This window comes from Lathamus discolor, chromosome W (assembly GCF_037157495.1).
Source record: "Lathamus discolor isolate bLatDis1 chromosome W, bLatDis1.hap1, whole genome shotgun sequence".
Taxonomy (NCBI): domain Eukaryota; kingdom Metazoa; phylum Chordata; class Aves; order Psittaciformes; family Psittacidae; genus Lathamus; species Lathamus discolor.
Window position 1 is genome coordinate 6,427,931 of NC_088908.1, and position 20,943 is coordinate 6,448,873.

Genomic DNA, 20,943 nt, shown 5'->3' on the forward strand with positions numbered 1-20,943 from the left:
GTTACATCCCTGTCAAACTTTGTTCACATCAGACAAGAAGTATTTGAGGGAAAGCAGGTGGAGGCAGCACAGTTACAAAAGCCAAACAAGTAAAAATGGACAAAAAGCAAATGAGATGATGGAGTTTCTGCTATGCCAAGTCATGCCGTGCCTGTGGGAGGAGGGGTGCCTCGCTGATGCTGTTTGTTTTTTCCAGGGGGAGTTGCTGATGTCGATGTGATGGATCGGTGAAGTGCACGCACCAGCCATGTCTGATCAAATGGATTAGCGAGAGAGGCTGCTGGAGCTGTGAGCTGTGTTACTACAAGTATCACGTCATTGCCATAAGCACAAAGAACCCTCTGCAGGTAAAGGTACTAGAGACATTTCAAAGTCTATTTATTCTTGTTTCTTTTTTTGTTTCTGGGGGCAACTGGATTTTACCTGTGTGGGTCTTCCTTCCCTGCACAGAGTGATCCGTATGCCTGAAGACACTTAGAAAAGGTTGTCAGAGGCTGGTCCAAAGCAGCCCCATGTTCTGCTCAGTGCTACCAGGGGCATCCCTTGGGAGTCTGCTCCTGCTCTTTCTGTCCTTTGACAATTCCCACATTCACTTGCCTCCTGTTGAAACTGCCAGTGCTATCACGATAGTGGTGTTACACCTCACAGCCCTTCAAATGTGCTCATCCCCTGGAGACCGCAGGTATGCCGCTGTCTCCAGGGGCAGGCGGGGATGGAGCTATTATGGGATTTGCTGCAACAGAGCACACAATCTGTGACAGATCTGTATCTTGAGACTCCACTTGCCTATGCTTGTGCCATTAACACTGATCTCTGGCTGAGCCTCCTCTGTGTTGGCTCAAGGGATGGAGTAGGCAAGTGGAGGGCTCTTACAGCTCTCCTCTGTGATCCTGCCACCCTTTTCACTTGACTGCTCCCCCATGATCAAATACATCCTGGCATGGCACAAGGGGTGTGTGATGCTCCAAGCTCTCCAAGCCTGATTCTCAGTGGACGTTTGCAGATGTGCACACAACAACTTAATGTGGGTGGCTGTGAAAGGTATCAGAGGACCCACCTTCTTTCTCTTCCGAGTTCAAAAGACTTGTGTTTTAACAATCCCCACTGTAGGCTGGTAATTTAAAATCAAGATTCAGAATGGGGAAAGCTGTGTGACTGTTCAAAATGAGATTAATTATCCTTAATAGCTATTGATTTATTGTGGGGGCTATACCTGAAGATGGATTAATTGCTGCATGGCTTTGGTGAGCACCATTAGTGCCTCGGACGTAAGGAAGCGTATTACATCTAGGTAGTACTGCTTAATTAGCATCATCTGGACTGGAGAGATATTACAGCGGCATGCTGTGTTTAGAGATGGGGGTAATGTCAGTAATAGTCTGACCAGCACCTGGTGGAGCTCTTTGGCTCTCTGCTGGTCGCTCTGCTCTCTTAACAGGAGGCAGGGACTTTGTCCCAGTTGTAGAGAAGTAGGATGGAATGCAAACTCTGCTCTCTTCTCCAAACTGCAGTCTCTTGTCTTTTCCTAGGCCTGAGGTCACTAGCTGCAGTGAGGAAACAGGAGCCCTTTAGGACTTCAGATTTAAATGAAGTAGTGAAATTAGTGTGATATCATGGGGAACTTTTGCTGGGAGGAAGGAAAAAGACTGCCTGCTCTCCTCAAGTCCCTGCAGCTTCTGATTTGATTTTCCATGTGCCCTGGGATGGAGAGATCAGTAGTTTCATCCCAAGGCCCAGACCCAGGGTGTTTTAATTTCTTGGCTCTAGTAACTCGGAGCAGATTGAAACACAGGAGTAGAGATGTGGACAAAGAAGCATTTGCTTATTTCTGGAAATCTGGTTTATGAGTCCCCTAATGCTTTCTGTGTCTTAGATTGCAGGTGCGATGCTGAGCAGCATTGAAGGCTTGTGGGTGCAGATTTGTAAGCATGTGTGTAGCCAGTCACTGAATGACCTCCAAATAATCTACACCTTCAGGTGGCTCAGGGCAGTGGGTCAGTGACTTTCCTCCTGTTCCTCATTCAGTTAACATTTGTTGGAGCTGTTCACAGACAAGCTCCCCTCCTATATGCACATTTCAAAAGCCTGAGCAAAGCATTGGTCTTTCTGGGCTCCCCTGTTAGAAAGGGTCCTGATCTGATGGCCTTTGCCACAAATACAAGGAATAAGTGGCAAAAGCAACTTATTAGAGAGAGCTGAGCTCCAGGAGTGAGGGTCCCGGAGGACCATGCAAACCCTGGTCTCGGAAGATTCACACTGCTGTGCTTCAGTGCCAATCACTTCCGAAGCAGCTCAAACCTCTTCATAGGCTGCCAGTATCTCTTTCTCAGTTGGGGTGTAGCCTGCCTCTGATCCTTTGTATCCCCGACTCCAAAAGCTGAGGGAATTTAGTCCCATGGTGAACAGGATGGTAGCAGATGGATCAGAATAATACTGGGTTTTTGTGCATACGCTTCAGCACACAGTGAGCTTTGCAACTCTGAAACACACATTGCTGTCACCTCTCACTTTCCTACCTGAAAGTCCAATTGAATCCCTCTTCTCCTGTGCTTTGCTCCTTGTGAGCAGTAGCAGAATATAGCCCATAAGTTTGCACTCTGCTGAAACAGCAGAAGAGACAGTCCAGAAAGATCCCACTGATCATCTTCAGTGCACAGCGAGCTTTACAACTCTGCAACACACATTGCTGTCAGTCCTCCCTTTCCTGCCTGAAAGACGAACTGATTCAACCATCTCTGTGCCCGCTCTCTGCTGAGCAGCAACAGGGAGACTATAGCAGGAATGTTTAGTCTGGGCTAAAACAGCAGAAGAGCCTTGCAGAAAAGCTCCTGCTGATCATGTTTAGCTCACAGTGAGCTTTAAACTGTGACACAAACATTGCTGTCACTCCTCACTTTATCTCCTAAAAGTGCATTTGAAACCATCGTTTCTGGTGCGCTCTCTCATTTCGAGAGGAATTGTGACAGGGGAGGACGAGCGCTTGGACTCTAATCCCACAGCTGAAAGGCCAGCAGGGAAAATCCTGCTGGGCATCTTCAGCACACAGTGAGCTTTGCAACTCTGAAACACACATTGCTGTCACCTCTCACTTTCCTACCTGAAAGTCTAATTGAATCCTACATCTCCTGTTCTTGCTTTGTGAGCAGTAGCAGAATATAGCACTTACGTTTGGACTCTGCTGAAACAGCAGAAGAGACAGTCCAGAAAGTTCCCACTGATCATCTTCAGCGCACAGTGAGCTTTGCAACTCTGAAACACATATTGCTGCCACCTCTCACTTTCCTACCTGAAAGTCCAATTGAATCCTACATCTCCTGTGCTTGCTCTTTGTGAGCAGTAGCAGAATATAGCACTTACGTTTGGACTCTGCTGAAACAGCAGAAGAGATAGTCTAGAAAGTTCCCACTGATCATCTTCAGCGCACAGCGAGCTTTGCAACTCTGCAACACACATTGCTGTCACTCCTCCCTTTCCTGCCTGAAAGACCAACTGATTCCACCATCTCTGTGTCCGCTCTCTGCTGAGCAGCAACGGGGAGAGTATAGCAGGAATGTTTAGTCTGGGCTAAAACAGCAGAAGCGCCATGCAAAAAAGCTCCTGCTGATCATGATTAGCACACAGTGAGCTTTGAATCTGTGACACAACCATTGCTGTCCCTCCTCACTTTATCTCCTTAAAGTGCATTTGAAACCATCGTTTTTGGTGCGCTCTCTCGTTTCGAGAGCAGTTGTGACAGGGGAGGACGAGCGCTTGGACTCGAATCCCACAGCCGAAGAGCCAGCAAGGAAATTCCTGCTGGGCATCTTCAGCACACAGTGAGCTTAGCAACTCTGCAACACACATTGCTGTCACTCCTCCCTTTTTGCCTGAAAGACCAGCTGAATCCACCATCTCAGTGCCCGCTCTCTGCTGAGCAGCAACAGAGAGAGTTTAGCAGGAATGTTTAGACTGGGCTAAAACAGCAGAAGAGCCTTGCAGAAAAGCTCCTGCTGATCATGAATAGCAAACAGTGAGCTTTAAACTGTGACACAAACATTGCTGTCACTCCTCACTTTATCTCCTAAAAGTGCATTTGAATCCATCGTTTCTGGTGCGCTCTCTCGTTTCGAGAGGAGTTGTGACAGGGGAGGACGAGCGCTTGGACTCTAATCCCACAGCCGAAGGGCCAGCAGGGAAACTCCTGCTGGGCATCTTCAGCACACAGTGAGCTTTGCAACTGTGAAACACACATTGCTGTCACCTCTCACTTTCCTACCTGAAAGTCCAATTGAATCCTACTTCTCCTGTGCTTTGCTCCTTGTGAGCAGTAGCACAATATAGCACTTACGTTTGCACTCTGCTGAAACAGCAGAAGAGACAGTCCTGAAAGTTCCCACTGATCATCTTCAGCGCACAGCGAGCTTTGCAACTCTGCAACACACATTGCTGTCACTCCTCCCTTTCCTGCCTGAAAGACGAACTGATTCCACCATCTCTGTGCCCGCTCTCTGCTGAGCAGCAACAGAGAGAGTATAGCAGGAATGTTTAGACTGGGCTAAAACAGCAGAAGAGCCTTGCAGAAAAGCTCCTGCTGATCATGTTTAGCTCACAGTGAGCTTTAAACTGTGACACAAACATTGCTGTCACTCCTCACTTTATCTCCTAAAAGTGCATTTGAAACCATCGTTTCTGGTGCGCTCTCTCATTTCGAGAGGAATTGTGACAGGGGAGGACGAGCGCTTGGACTCTAATCCCACAGCTGAAAGGCCAGCAGGGAAAATCCTGCTGGGCATCTTCAGCACACAGTGAGCTTTGCAACTCTGAAACACACATTGCTGTCACCTCTCACTTTCCTACCTGAAAGTCTAATTGAATCCTACATCTCCTGTTCTTGCTTTGTGAGCAGTAGCAGAATATAGCACTTACGTTTGGACTCTGCTGAAACAGCAGAAGAGACAGTCCAGAAAGTTCCCACTGATCATCTTCAGCGCACAGTGAGCTTTGCAACTCTGAAACACATATTGCTGCCACCTCTCACTTTCCTACCTGAAAGTCCAATTGAATCCTACATCTCCTGTGCTTGCTCTTTGTGAGCAGTAGCAGAATATAGCACTTACGTTTGGACTCTGCTGAAACAGCAGAAGAGATAGTCTAGAAAGTTCCCACTGATCATCTTCAGCGCACAGCGAGCTTTGCAACTCTGCAACACACATTGCTGTCACTCCTCCCTTTCCTGCCTGAAAGACCAACTGATTCCACCATCTCTGTGTCCGCTCTCTGCTGAGCAGCAACGGGGAGAGTATAGCAGGAATGTTTAGTCTGGGCTAAAACAGCAGAAGCGCCATGCAAAAAAGCTCCTGCTGATCATGATTAGCACACAGTGAGCTTTGAATCTGTGACACAACCATTGCTGTCCCTCCTCACTTTATCTCCTTAAAGTGCATTTGAAACCATCGTTTTTGGTGCGCTCTCTCGTTTCGAGAGCAGTTGTGACAGGGGAGGACGAGCGCTTGGACTCGAATCCCACAGCCGAAGAGCCAGCAAGGAAATTCCTGCTGGGCATCTTCAGCACACAGTGAGCTTAGCAACTCTGCAACACACATTGCTGTCACTCCTCCCTTTTTGCCTGAAAGACCAGCTGAATCCACCATCTCAGTGCCCGCTCTCTGCTGAGCAGCAACAGAGAGAGTTTAGCAGGAATGTTTAGACTGGGCTAAAACAGCAGAAGAGCCTTGCAGAAAAGCTCCTGCTGATCATGAATAGCAAACAGTGAGCTTTAAACTGTGACACAAACATTGCTGTCACTCCTCACTTTATCTCCTAAAAGTGCATTTGAGTCCATCGTTTCTGGTGCGCTCTCTCGTTTCGAGAGGAGTTGTGACAGGGGAGGACGAGCGCTTGGACTCTAATCCCACAGCCGAAGGGCCAGCAGGGAAACTCCTGCTGGGCATCTTCAGCACACAGTGAGCTTTGCAACTGTGAAACACACATTGCTGTCACCTCTCACTTTCCTACCTGAAAGTCCAATTGAATCCTACTTCTCCTGTGCTTTGCTCCTTGTGAGCAGTAGCACAATATAGCACTTACGTTTGCACTCTGCTGAAACAGCAGAAGAGACAGTCCTGAAAGTTCCCACTGATCATCTTCAGCGCACAGCGAGCTTTGCAACTCTGCAACACACATTGCTGTCACTCCTCCCTTTCCTGCCTGAAAGACGAACTGATTCCACCATCTCTGTGCCCGCTCTCTGCTGAGCAGCAACAGAGAGAGTATAGCAGGAATGTTTAGACTGGGCTAAAACAGCAGAAGAGCCTTGCAGAAAAGCTCCTGCTGATCATGTTTAGCTCACAGTGAGCTTTAAACTGTGACACAAACATTGCTGTCACTCCTCACTTTATCTCCTAAAAGTGCATTTGTAACCATCGTTTCTGGTGCGCTCTCTCATTTCGAGAGGAATTGTGACAGGGGAGGACGAGCGCTTGGACTCTAATCCCACAGCTGAAAGGCCAGCAGGGAAAATCCTGCTGGGCATCTTCAGCACACAGTGAGCTTTGCAACTCTGAAACACACATTGCTGTCACCTCTCACTTTCCTACCTGAAAGTCTAATTGAATCCTACATCTCCTGTTCTTGCTTTGTGAGCAGTAGCAGAATATAGCACTTACGTTTGGACTCTGATGAAACAGAAGAAGAGACAGTCCAGAAAGATCCCACTGATCATCTTCAGTGCACAGCGAGCTTTACAACTCTGCAACACACATTGCGGTCAGTCCTAACTTTCCTGCCTGAATGACGAACTGATTCCACCATCTCTGTGCCCGCTCTCTGCTGAGCAGCAACAGGGAGACTATAGCAGGTATGTTTAGACTGGGCTAAAACAGCAGAAGAGCCTTGCAAAAAAGCTCCTGCTGATCATGTTTAGCACACAGTGAGCTTTGAGGCTGTGACACAAACACTGCTGTCACTCCTCACTTTATCTCCTAAAAGTGCATTTGAGTCCAACGTTTTTGGTGCCCTCTCTCGTTTCAAGAGCAGATGTGACAGGGGAGGAGGAGCGCTTGGACTCTAATCCCACAGCCGAAGGGGTAGCAGGGAAACTCCTGCTGGGCGTCCTCAGCACACACTGAGCTTTGCAACTCTGAAACACACATTGCTGTCACTCCTCACTTCATCTCCTAATAATCCGTTTGAATCCATGGTCTCTCCCGCCCTCTCTCGTTTGAACAGCAGCAGTGACAGGTGAACACGATCTCTTGGCCTCTGCTCCCACAGCCGAAGAGCCCGGAGTGAAAGCTCCGGCAGGGCATCTTCAGCACGCAGTCAGCTTTGCAACTGTGACACATATATTGCTCTCGCTCACACTTTCCTACCTCAAAGTCCAATTGAATCCAAAACCTCTGTGCCCTTTCTCTGCTGGGCAGAAGCAGAGAGAGTAGAGCAGGAAACTTTATCCAATGCTAAAAGAGCAGAAGAGACAGTCCAGAAAGTTCCCACTGATCATCTTCAGCGCACAGCGAGCTTTGCAACTCTGCAACACACATTGCTGACACTCCTCCCTTTTTGCCTGAAAGACCAATTGATTCCAACATCTCTGTGCCCACTCTCTGCTGAGCAGCAACAGAGAGAGTAGAGCAGGAATGTTTAGCCTGGGCTAAAACAGCAGAAGAGCATTGCAAAAAAAGCTCCTGCTAATCATGTTTAGCACACAGTGATCTTTAAACTGTGACACAAACATTGCTGTCACGCCTCACATTATATCCTAAAAGTGCATTTGAAGCCAACGTTTCTGGTGCGCTCTCTCGCTTCGAGAGCAGTTGTGACAGGGGAGGACGAGCGCTTGGATTCTAATTTCACAGCCGAAGGGCCAGCATGGAAACTCCTGCTGGGCATCTTCAGCACACATTGAGATTCGCAACTCTGAAACACATATTGCTGTGACCTCTCACTTTCCTACCTGAAAGTCCAATTGAATCCCTCTTCTCCTGTGCTTTGCTCCTTGTGAGCAGTAGCAGAATATAGCCCATAAGTTTGCACTCTGCTGAAACAGCAGAAGAGACAGTCCATAAAGATCCCACTGATCATCTTCAGCGCACAGTGAGCTTTGCAACTCTGCAACACACATTGCTGTCAGTCCTCCCTTTCCTGCCTTAAAGACGAATTGATTCCACCATCTCTGTGTCCGCTCTCTGCTGAGCAGCAACGGGGAGAGTATAGCAGGAATGTTTAGTCTGGGCTAAAACAGCAGAAGCGCCTTGCAAAAAAGCTCCTGCTGATCATGATTAGCACACAGTGAGCTTTGAAACTGTGACACAAACATTGCTGTCACTCCTCACTTTATCTCCTAAAAGTGCATTTGAAACCATCGTTTCTGGTGCGCTCTCTCATTTCGAGAGGAGTTGTGACAAGGGAGGACGAGCGCATGGACTCTAATCCCACAGCTGAAAGGCCAGCAGGGAAAATCCTGCTGGGCATCTTCAGCACACACTGAGCTTTGCAACTCTGAAACACACATTGCTGTCACTCCTCACTTCATCTCCTAATAATCCTTTTGAATCCATGGTCTCTCCCGCATTCTCTCGTTTGAACAGCAGCAGTGACAGGTGAACACGATCTCTTGGCCTCTGCTCCCACAGCCGAAGAGCCCGGAGTGAAAGCTCCGGCAGGGCATCTTCAGCACGCAGTCAGCTTTGCAACTGTGACATATATATTGCTCTCGCTCCACACTTTCCTACCTCAAAGTCCAATTGAATCCAAAACCTCTGTGCCCTCTCTCTGCTGGGCAGAAGCAGAGAGAGTAGAGCAGGAAACTTTAGCCAATGCTAAAAGAGCAGAAGAGACAGTCCAGAAAGTTCCCACTGATCATCTTCAGCGCACAGCGAGCTTTGCAACTCTGCAACACACATTGCTGACACTCCTCCCTTTTTGCCTGAAAGACCAATTGATTCCAACATCTCTGTGCCCACTCTCTGCTGAGCAGCAACAGAGAGAGTAGAGCAGGAATGTTTAGCCTGGGCTAAAACAGCAGAAGAGCATTGCAAAAAAAGCTCCTGCTAATCATGTTTAGCACACAGTGATCTTTAAACTGTGACACAAACATTGCTGTCACGCCTCACATTATCTCCTAAAAGTGCATTTGAAGCCAACGTTTCTGGTGCGCTCTCTCGCTTCGAGAGCAGTTGTGACAGGGGAGGACGAGCGCTTGGATTCTAATTTCACAGCCGAAGGGCCAGCATGGAAACTCCTGCTGGGCATCTTCAGCACACATTGAGATTCGCAACTCTGAAACACATATTGCTGTGACCTCTCACTTTCCTACCTGAAAGTCCAATTGAATCCTACATCTCCTGTGCTTGCTCTTTGTGAGCAGTAGCAGAATATAGCACTTACGTTTGGACTCTGCTGAAACAGCAGAAGAGACAGTCCAGAAAGTTCCCACTGATCATCTTCAGCGCGCAGCGAGCTTTGCAACTCAGCAACACGCATTGCTGTCACTCCTCCCTTTCCTGCCTGAAAGAAAGACCAACTGAATCCACCATCTCTGTGCCCGCTCTCTACTGAGCAGCAACAGAGAGAGTAGAGCAAGAATGTTTAGCCTGGGCTAAAACAGCAGAAGAGCATTGCAAAAAAAGCTCCTGCTAATCATGTTTAGCACACAGTGATCTTTAAACTGTGACACAAACATTGCTGTCACTCCTCACTTTATCTCCTAAAAGTGCATTTGAAGCCAACGTTTCTGGTGCGCTCTCTCGTTTCGAGAGGAGTTGTGACAGGGGAGGAGCAGCGCTTGGGCTCTAATCCCACAGACGAAGGGCCAGCAGGGAAACTCCTGCTGGGCACCTTCAGCACACAGTGAGCTTTGCAATTCTGCAACACACATTGCTGTCACTCCTCCTTTTCCTGCCTGAAAGACCAATTGATTCCAACATCTCTGTGCCCCCTCTCTGCTGAGCAGCAACAGAGAGAAGGAATGTTTAGAATTGGCTAAAACAGCAGAAGAGCCTTGCAAAAAAGCTCCTCCTGATCATGTTTAGCACACAGTGAGCTTTAAACTGTGACACAAACATTGCTGTCACTCTTCACTCTTTCTCCTAAAAGACCATTTCAATCCAAGAACTCCGTTGCCAGCACTCTGCTGAGCAGCAGAGTGAGCAGGAATGTCTGCAATCTGTAAGGCAGTGGAAGAGACAGGCCTGAAGGCTGCTCTTGTGCTTCTTCAAAACACTGAGCTTTACAACTTTGACACACACACTGTTGTCACTCCTCATTGTAGCTCCTAAAAGTGCATTTGAATCCAGCGTTTCTGGTCTCCACTCTCGTTTCAAGAGCAGCAGAGGAAGGTGAGCACGAGCGCTTGGAATCCGCTCCCAGTTCCGAAGGGCAGGGAGGGAAAGTCCTTGCAGATCATCTTCAGCGCACAGTGAGCTTTGCAACTCTGCAACACACATTGCTGTCACTCCTCACTTCATCTCCTAATAATCCGTTTGAATCCATGGTCTCTCCCGCCCTCTCTCGTTTGAACAGCAGCAGTGACAGGTGAACACGATCTCTTGGCCTCTGCTCCCACAGCCGAAGAGCCCGGAGTGAAAGCTCCGGCAGGGCATCTTCAGCACGCAGTCAGCTTTGCAACTGTGACACATATATTGCTCTCGCTCCGCACTTTCCTACCTCAAAGTCCAATTGAATCCAAAACCTCTGTGCCCTTTCTCTGCTGGGCAGAAGCAGAGAGAGTAGAGCAGGAACCTTTAGCCAATGCTAAAAGAGCAGAAGAGACTGTCCAGAAAGTTCCCACTGATCATCTTCAGCGCACAGCGAGCTTTGCAACTCTGCAACACACATTGCTGTCACTCCTCCCTTTTTGCCTGAAAGACCAGCTGAATCCACCATCTCTGTGCCCACTCTCTGCTGAGCAGCAACAGAGAGAGTAGAGCAGGAATTTTTAGACCTGCCTAAAACAGCAGAAGAGCCTTGAAAAAAATCTCCTGCTTGATCATGTTTTGCACACAGTGATCTTTAAACTGTGACACAAACATTGCTGTCACTCCTCACTTTATCTCCTAAAAGTGCATTTGAATCCAACGTTTCTGGTGCGCTCTCTCGTTTCGAGAGGACTTGTGACAGGTGTGGACGAGCTCTTGGACTCTAATCCCACAGCCGAAGGGCCAGCATGGAAACTCCTGCTGGGCATCTTCAGCACACATTGAGATTCGCAACTCTGAAACACACATTGCTGTCACCTCTCACTTTCCTACCTGAAAGTCCAATTGAATAATACATCTCCTGTGCTTGCTCTTTGTGAGCAGTAGCAGAATATAGCGCTTACGTTTGGACTCTGCTGAAACAGCAGAAGAGACAGTCCAGAAAGTTCCCACTGATCATCTTCAGCACACATTGAGCTTTGCAACTCTGCAACACACATTGCTGTCACTTCTTTTCCTGCCTGAAAGACCAATTGATTCCAACATCTCTGTGCCCACTCTCTGCTGAGCAGCAACAGAGAGAGTAGAGCAGGAATGTTTAGCCTGGGCTAAAACAGCAGAAGAGCCTTGCAAAAAAGCTCCTGCTAATCATGTTTAGCACACAGTGATCTTTAAACTGTGACACAAACATTGCTGTCACTCCTCACTATATCTCCTAAAAGTGCATTTGAATCCAACGTTTCTGGTGCGCTCTCTCGTTTTGAGAGGACTTGTGACAGGGGTGGACGAGCGCTTGGATTCTAATTTCACAGCCGAAGGGCCAGCATGGAAAATCCTGCTGGGCATCTTCAGCACACATCGAGATTCGCAACTCTGAAACACATATAGCTGTCACCTCTCACTTTCCTACCTGAAAGTCCAATTGAATAATACATCTCCTGTGCTTGCTCTTTGTGAGCAGTAGCAGAATATAGCACTTACGTTTGGACTCTGCTGAAACAGCAGAAGAGACAGTCCAGAAAGTTCCCACTGATCATCTTCAGCACACAGTGAGCTTTGCAACTCTGCCACACACATTGCTGTCACTTCTTTTCCTGCCTGAAAGACCACTTGATTCCAACATCTCTGTGCCCACTCTCTGCTGAGCAGCAACAGAGAGAGTAGAGCAGGAATGTTTAGCCTGGGCTAAAACAGCAGAAGAGCCTTGCAAAAAATCTCCTGCTTGATCATGTTCCAGCATGATCAGCATCCATCACATCACAAGACCGGTCTGACAACCTCATCCACTCATTACATGTGTCACAAAATTGTCATTTTTGCATTAAATATTAGCTCATTTTTAACACTGCAATTGCATCAGCATTTTCACATGGGGTCAGTTGTAAAACCTGGCTCAAGGTTTTCTTCAAAATGGTTAAGTGTTATTTTGGGGGTGGGGAAAGTTTGTACACAATGAAAAAAACAGCTCTATGCAAGCTTCAAATAAGACTTTTCTTGTCCTGCAGACTAAAATTTTTGGAGTTTAAAATACTGCCATTTCTTGGAATAGCACCTGGAATAAGGTTTAACCACCTGAACAAGCTTTACTTGAAAAAAAAAGGCAGTTTATTAGTTCTGTTCTTCAGAGGAATATAAGTCCTGTATTATCAGCATCAGGGATTATTTAAAAATGGGGAAAGCAAATTAAAATCTAATTCTGTTCTTACCATTTCCTGACCTCTTGCACTTTTCCTATCCTGGAGTGCAAGATGTTGCAAAAGACTGGAGTGATGGGACATACAATGGGATGGGGTCTCCACACCAGGTGGGGAACATGCCTTCAAGTGGCTTCACTGCCTCTGACAACAGACTTGCAGCTTCCATTTCTGCTTGTTTTCACTTCCTTGTCTGCACATGCTGGGGAGGAATCTGGGAGTTCCCAGAGCCAGAGAAAAAGGGTTTTCATTTTTCCCCCCCTCACCTCAAATTAGCCTTTGCATGAATTACAACTTTTTTCATTGCATTTTATAAAATACTTTCCATAAAATAGAAGAGAAAATCCAAGCTCTTGTTATTTAAATATAGCCATTGAGCATAAGGAAAACCGAGCACTACGAAGGGACTTGGCAAATTAACTCATTCCTATAAGACCTGTCGTTATCAGACACAGCATCATTAAATATAAGAAGCCTAACACCAAACTTTAGCAGGAGAATAATTAATACCCAGCTCCTGGCACACTTTCCCTGGTGCTTCTGTTTTACCCTGTACTTTCTGATATGGCCAAATCATGCAAATTACAACCATTCATAAACTTGTTGTGGTTTAAGCCCAGGCTGTAACTCAGAACCATGCAGCCGCACGCTCACTCCCCCACTTTTTCCTCCCCTTGCTCCCAGACAGATGGGGAGGAGAATTGAAAGAATGTGATTCCCACGGGTTGAGATAAGAACAGTCCAGTAACTAAGGTATAATACAAGGTTACCTTAACGCTTGCTGTGTAATGCCAGCCCAGTTTCATTATCAATGATTCTAATGTATTGCAAGTCATTACCATGAAGTACAGTGAAACAAGAACCTTAGCCCAAGGCCCACCAGGTGATAAACACTAAAACAGCAAATACTGGCTGCAAGTAAGGTATGACATGCTGAAACTCTGATATCAAGAGCAAAAACTCTGAGAGCAAATAAATCAACATTGTGATGAGTGACACAATACTAAAAGTACTGAATGACCAGCTGAATCCACCATCTCTGTGCCCGCTCTCTGCTGAGCAGCAACAGAGAGAGTATAGCAGGAATGTTTAGACTGGGCTAAAACAGCAGAAGAGCCTTGCAAAAAAGCTCCTGCTTGATCATGTTTTGCACACAGTGAGCTTTAAACTGTGACACAAACATTGCTGTCACTCCTCACTTTATCTCCTAAAAGTGCATTTGAAACCATCGTTTCTGGTGCGCTCTCTCGTTTCGAGAGGAGTTGTGACAGGGGAGGACGAGCGCTTGGACTCTAATCCCACAGCCGAAGGGCGAGCAGGGAAACTCCTGCTGGGCATCTTCAGCACACACTGAGCTTTGCAACTCTGAAACACACATTGCTGTCACCTCTCACTTTCCTACCTGAAAGTCCAATTGAATCCTACTTCTCCTGTGCTTTGCTCCTTGTGAGCAGTAGCAGAATATAGCCCATACGTTTGGACTCTGCTGAAACAGCAGAAGAGACAGTCCAGAAAGTTCCCACTGATCATCTTCAGTGCACAGCGAGCTTTACAACTCTGCAACAAACATTGCTGTCAGTCCTAACTTTCCTGCCTGAAAGACGAACTGATTCCACCATCTCTGTGCCCGCTCTCTGCTGAGCAGCAACAGGGAGACTATAGCAGGAATGTTTAGCCTGGGCTAAAACAGCAGAAGAGCCTTGCAAAAAAGCTCCTGCTAATCATGTTTAGCACACAGTGAGCTTTGAAACTGTGACACAAACATTGCTGTCACTCCTCACTTTATCTCCTAAAAGTGCATTTGAATCCAAAGTTTCTGGTGCTCTCTCTCATTTCGAGAGGAGTTGTGACAGGGGAAGAGGAGCGCTTGGACTCTAATCCCACAGACGAAGGGCCAGCATGGAAAATCCTGCTGGGCATCTTCAGCACACAGTGAGCTTTGCAACTCTGAAAACACATTGCTGTAACTCCTCCTTTTCCTGCCTGGAAGACCAATTGATTCCAACATCTCTGTGCCCACTCTCTGCTGAGCAGCAACAGAGAGAGTAGAGCAGGAATGTTTAGCCTGGGCTAAAACAGCAGAAGAGCCTTGCAAAAAATCTCCTGCTAATAATGTTTAGCACACAGTGAGCTTTGAAACTGTGACACAAACATTGCTGTCACTCCTCACTTTATCTCCTAAAAGTGCATTTGAAGCCAACGTTTCTGGTGCGTTCTCTCGCTTCGAGAGCAGTTGTGACAGGGGAGGACGAGCGCTTGGATTCTAATTTCACAGCCGAAGGGCCAGCATGGAAACTACTGCTGGGCATCTTCAGCACACTTTGACATTCGCAACTCTGAAACACATATTGCTGTCGCCTCTCACTTTCCTACCTGAAAGTCCAATTGAATAATACATCTCCTGTGCTTGCTCTTTGTGAGCAGTAGCAGAATATAGCACTTACGTTTGGACTCTGCAGAAACAGCAGAAGAGACAGTCCAGAAAGTTCCCACTGATCATCTACAGCACACAGTGAGCTTTGCAACTCTGCAACACACATTGCTGTAACTTCTTTTCCTGCCTGAAAGACCAATTGATTCCAACATCTCTGTGCCCACTCTCTGCTGAGCAGCAACAGAGAGAGTAGAGCAGGAATGTTTAGCCTGGGCTAAAACAGCAGAAGAGCCTTGCAAAAAATCTCCTGCTAATCATGTTTAGCACACTGTGAGCTTTGAAACTGTGACACAAACATTGCTGTCACTCCTCACTTTATCTCCTAAAAGTGCATTTGAAGCCAACGTTTCTGGTGCGCTCTCTCGCTTCGAGAGCAGTTGTGACAGGGGAGGACGAGCGCTTGGATTCTAATTTCACAGCCGAAGGGCCAGCATGGAAACTCGTGCTGGGCATCTTCAGCACATTTTGAGATTCGCAAGTCTGAAACACATATTGCTGTCACCTCTCACTTTCCTACCTGAAAGTCCAATTGAATAATACATCTCCTGTGCTTGCTCTTTGTGAGCAGAAGCAGAATATAGCACTTACGTTTGGACTCTGCAGAAACAGCAGAAGAGACAGTCCAGAAAGTTGCCACTGATCATCTACAGCACACAGTGAGCTTTGCAACTCTGCAACACACATTGCTGTCACTTCTTTTCCTGCCTGAAAGACCAATTGATTCCAACATCTCTGTGCCCACTCTCTGCTGAGCAGCAACAGAGAGAGTAGAGCAGGAATGTTTAGACTGGGCTAAAACAGCAGAAGAGCCTTGCAAAAAAGCTCCTGCTGATCATGTTTAGCACACAGTGATCTTTAAACTGTGACACAAACATTGCTGTCACTCCTCACTTTATCTCCTAAAAGTGCATTTGAAGCCAACGTTTCTGGTGCGTTCTCTCGCTTCGAGAGCAGTTGTGACAGGGGAGGACGAGCGCTTGGATTCTAATTTCACAGCAGAAGGGCCAGCATGGATACTCCTGCTGGGCATCTTCAGCACACATTGAGATTCGCAACTCTGAAACACATATAGCTGTCACCTCTCACTTTCCTACCTGAAAGTCCAATTGAATAATACATTTAGGAGATAAAGTGAGGAGTGACAGCAATGTTTGTGCCACAGTTTAAAGCTCACTGTGTGCTAATCATGATCAGCAGGAGCTTTTTTGCAAGGCTCTTCTGCTGTTTTAGCCCAGTCTAAACATTCCTGCTATAGTCTCCCTGTTGCTGCTCAGCAGAGAGCGGACACAGAGATGGTGGAATCTGTTCGTCTTTCAGGCAGGAAAGGGAGGACTGACAGCAATGTGTGTTGCAGAGTCGTAAAGCTCGCTGTGCGCTGAAGATGATCAGTGGGAACTTTCTAGACTATCTCTTCTGCTGTTTCAGCAGAGTCCAAACTTAAGTGCTATATTCTGCTACTGCTCACAAAGAGCAAGCACAGGAGATGTAGGATTCAATTGGACTTTCAGGTCGGAAAGTAAGAGGTGACAGCAATGTGTGTTTCAGAGTTGCAAAGCTCACTGTGCGCTGAAGATGATCAGTGGGAACTTTCTGGACTGTCTCTTCTGCTGTTTCAGCAGAGTCCAAACGTAAGTGCTATATTCTGCTACTGCTCACAAAGCAAGAACTGGTGATGTAGGATTCAATTGGACTTTCAGGTAGGAAAGTGAGAGGTGACAGCAATGTGTGTTTCAGAGTTGCAAAGCTCACTGTGTGCTGAAGGTGCCCAGCAGGATTTTCCCTGCTGGCCTTTCAGCTGTGGGATTAGAGTCTATGCGCTCGTCCTCCCCTGTCACAACTCCTCTCGAAATCAGAGAGCGCACCAGAAACGATGGTTTCAAATGCACTTTTAGGAGATAAAGTGAGGAGTGACAGCAATGTTTGTGTCACAGTTTCAAAGCTGACTGTGTGCTAAACATGATCAGCAGGAGCTTTTTTGCAAGGCTCTTCTGCTGTTTTAGCCCAGTCTAAACATTCCTGCTATAGTCTCCCTGTTGCTGCTCAGCAGAGAGCGGGCACAGAGATGGTGGAATCAGTTCGTCTTTCAGGCAGGAAAGGGAGGACTGACAGCATTGTGTGTTGCAGAGTTGTAAAGCTCGCTGTGCGCTGAAGATGATCAGTGGGATCTTTCTGGACTGTCTCTTCTGCTGTTTCAGCAGAGTGCAAACTTATGGGCTATATTCTGCTACTGCTCACAAGGAGCAAAGCACAGGAGAAGTGGGATTCAATTGGACTTTCAGGTAGGAAAGTGAGAGGTGACAGCAATGTGTGTTTCACAGTTGCAAAGCTCACTGTGTGCTGATGATGCCCAGCAGGAGTTTCCCTGCTGCCCCTTCGGCTGTGGGATTAGAGTCCAAGCGCTCGTCCTCCCCTGTCACATCTGCTCTTGAAACGAGAGAGGGCACCAAAAACTTTGGTCTCAAATGCACTTTTAGGAGATAAAGTGAGGAGTGACAGCAGTGTTTGTGTCACAGCTTCAAAGCTCACTGTGTGCTAAACATGATCAGCAGGAGCTTTTTTGCAAGGCTCTTCTGCTGTTTTAGACCAGTCTAAACATTCCTGCTCCACTCTCTCTGTTGCTGCTCAGCAGAGAGTGGGCACAGAGATGGTGGAATCAGTTGGTCTTTCAGGCAGGAAAGGGAGGAGTGACAGCAATGTGTGCTGCAGTGTTGCAAAGCTCGCTGTGCGCTGAAGATGATCAGTGGGAACTTTCTGGACTGTCTCTTCTGCTGTTTCAGCAGAGTCCAAACGTAAGTGCTATATTCTGCTACTGCTCACAAAGAGCAGGCACAGGAGATGAAGGATTCAATTGGACTTTCAGGTAGGAAAGTGAGATGTGGCAGCAATATGTGTTTCAGAGTTGCAAAGCTCACTGTGTGCTAAACATGATCAGCAGGAGCTTTTTTGCAAGGCTCTTCTGCTGTTTTACCCCAGGCTAAACATTCCCTCTATACTCTCCCTGTTGCTGCTCAGCAGAGAGCGGGCACAGAGATGGTGGAATCAGTTCGTCTTTCAGGCAGGAAAGTTAGGACTGACCGCAATGTGTGTTGCAGAGTTGTAAAGCTCGCTGTGCGCTGAAGATGATCAGTGGGATCTTTCTGGACTGTCTCTTCCTCTGTTTCAGCAGAGTCCAAACGTAAGTGCTATATTCTGCTACTGCTCACAAAGCAAGAACAGGAGATGTAGGATTCAATTAGACTTTCAGGTAGGAAAGCGAGAGGTGACAGCAATGTGTGTTTCAGAGTTGCAAAGCTCACTGTGTGCTGAAGATGCCCAGCAGGATTTTCCCTGCTGGCCTTTCATCTGTGGGATTAGAGTCCAAGAGCTCGTCCTCCCCTGTCACAATTCCTCTCGAAATGAATGAGCGCACCAGAAACGATGGTTTCAAATGCACTTTTAGGAGATAAAGTGAGGAGTGACAGCAATGTTTGTGTCGCAGTTTAAAGCTCACTGTGAGCTAAACATGATCAGCAGGAGCTTTTCTGCAAGGCTAAATTCCTCTCTGCACATACAAGCTCAGGAGCTCATTGTACAGTCATTTGCCATCACTTATTTGGGGAAGAACAGAGCCACTACATTTTTCTTCCCACCTCTTAGTATTTAAAACCCACAGTATAGATTCCAGTAGTGTGCAAAAAAAAAAAAAAAAAAAAAAAAAATTGCTCCATCCCTGGCAGTGTTCAAGGCCAGGTTGGATGAGGCCTTGTGTGGGATGGTTTAGTGTGAGGTGACCCTGCCCATGCCGGGGGGGTTGGAACTAGATGATCTTGAGGTCCTTCCCAACCATAACTATTCTATGATTCTATGACTGAGGTTTTGCTGAATAAATGTGAACCGGAGTGAAGGAGGAAGCATGAAGTGAGTATAGGAATTGGGAACAGGTAGAAAAAAAGCTCAGCCGTGCTATAGCCACGGATCACGGAATCACAGAATCACAGAATCCCAAGGGTTGGAAGGGACCTAAAAAGATCATCTAGTCCAACCCCCCTGCAAGAGCAGGGTAACCTACAGTACATCACACAGGAACTTGTCCAGGCGGGCCTTGAATATCTCCAGTGTAGGAGACTCCACAACCCCCCTGGGCAACCTGTTCCAGTGCTCTGTCACTCTTACAGTAAAGAAGTTCTTCCTGATGTTAACGTGGAACTTCCTATGTTCCAGTTTACACCCATTGCCCCTTGTCCTATCACTGGATATCACTGAAAAAAGCCTAGCTCCATCATCCTGACACCTACCCTTTACATATTTGTAAACATTGATGAGGTCACCCCTCAGTCTCCTCTTTTGCAAGCTAAAGAGACCCAGCTCCCTCAGCCTCTCCTCATAAGGGAGATGTTCCACTCCCTTAATCATCTTTGTGGCTCTGCGCTGGACTCCTTCAAGCAATTCCCTGTCCTTCTTGAACAGAGGGGCCCAGAACTGGACGCAATATTCCAGATGCGGCCTCACCAAGGCTGAGTAGAGGGGGAGGAGAACCTCTCTTGACCTACTAACCACTCCCTTTCTAATGCACCCTAAGATGCCGTTTAGCCTTCTTGGCCACAAGAGCACATTGCTGGCTCATGGTCATCCTCCTATCCACCAGGACCCCCAGGTCCCTTTCCCCTTCACTACTTTCCAGCAGGTCACCCCCCAACCTGTACTGGTACATGGGGTTGTTCTTCCCCAGATGCAAGATGTGGCACTTGCATTGAAACTGGTGGAGGAGGAATGGCGGACGGAGGTGGAAGAGAGTGCTCTTCTGAGGAACTGGATTGGTATTCTTGGTATGGAGAGTTTGAACTTTGGAAGTGAGGCTGCCCTGGAGGAAGGGACATGGGGAGCTCCAGTGACTGAATTGGAACTAGACTGAACGGGACCTGGGGAATCTACACTAGGAGATCCACTGATTAAATTAAGATAAAGGACTAGAGGAAATAAAGTTGAATTTAATGGATACAGGAGCAACTTATTTGCTATTAAACCGGAAAGAAAAGAATGAATTACACACGTGGGAGCTACTGGCCACCAAGAAAAAGAGAGAAAAAAAAAGAAAAGAAAAGGGAGGCATTCTTTCTGAAACCTTTAAAGTACAAATTGGGAAAACAAATACGAGTGCGCAAATTTTTAGGCACGCCATACTCTCGAAAATCTTTATTAGGTCGAGAAGCAAAATTTAAAGAAGGCAAAATGGAATTTAGAGTTAAAAACAATCAAATAATTGCAGTTTTGAGTTTATCTTTAATTCAGCATTAAAGCTAACAGGATGACCTCCCTGAAACAGAAGAAATCTTTAATCAGTTATATCTGGGACTATGGGCACCTGAAGTTCCAGGTAAGGCGAAAACTGCTTTATCTGTTAAAGTAAAGGGGGTACCTGCCCAATTAGAATAAAACAATATCCCTCAAAATTAGAAGATCAAAAGGAAACAAAAAATCTTTGATAAATTTTAAAATATAGATTATTTATTGAATGTGAATTGGAATGTAACACTCCTATCTGGACAGTAGAGAATAATGATCGGAAAAGTTGCAGACAGATTCAAGGTCTCAGAGTAATCCACAAAATTTCAGAAAATGTTCACACAGTACCAGCTAATTAGTGAGATTTTTGACCAAATTGCATAAGAATCAGAAATGGTTTGCCGTATTTGATATAAGTTACGCTTTCTTTTGCTTACCACTTGCCAAAGAAAGACAAAATTTATTTGCTTTTAATGGGAAAATCCTGACAGAGGAAGGGAAAATCAACTTGGACGGTATTGCCAGTTTGTTCCTGGAGTTTTCTCAGAATCAATTCCCTTGGAAAGACAGTGACCGGGAGTTGTAGCTTTATATCACAAACTTACCCCATGCTGCTTCCGTACAGTTTTACACCGGTGCTATTATATTGATATCAAGA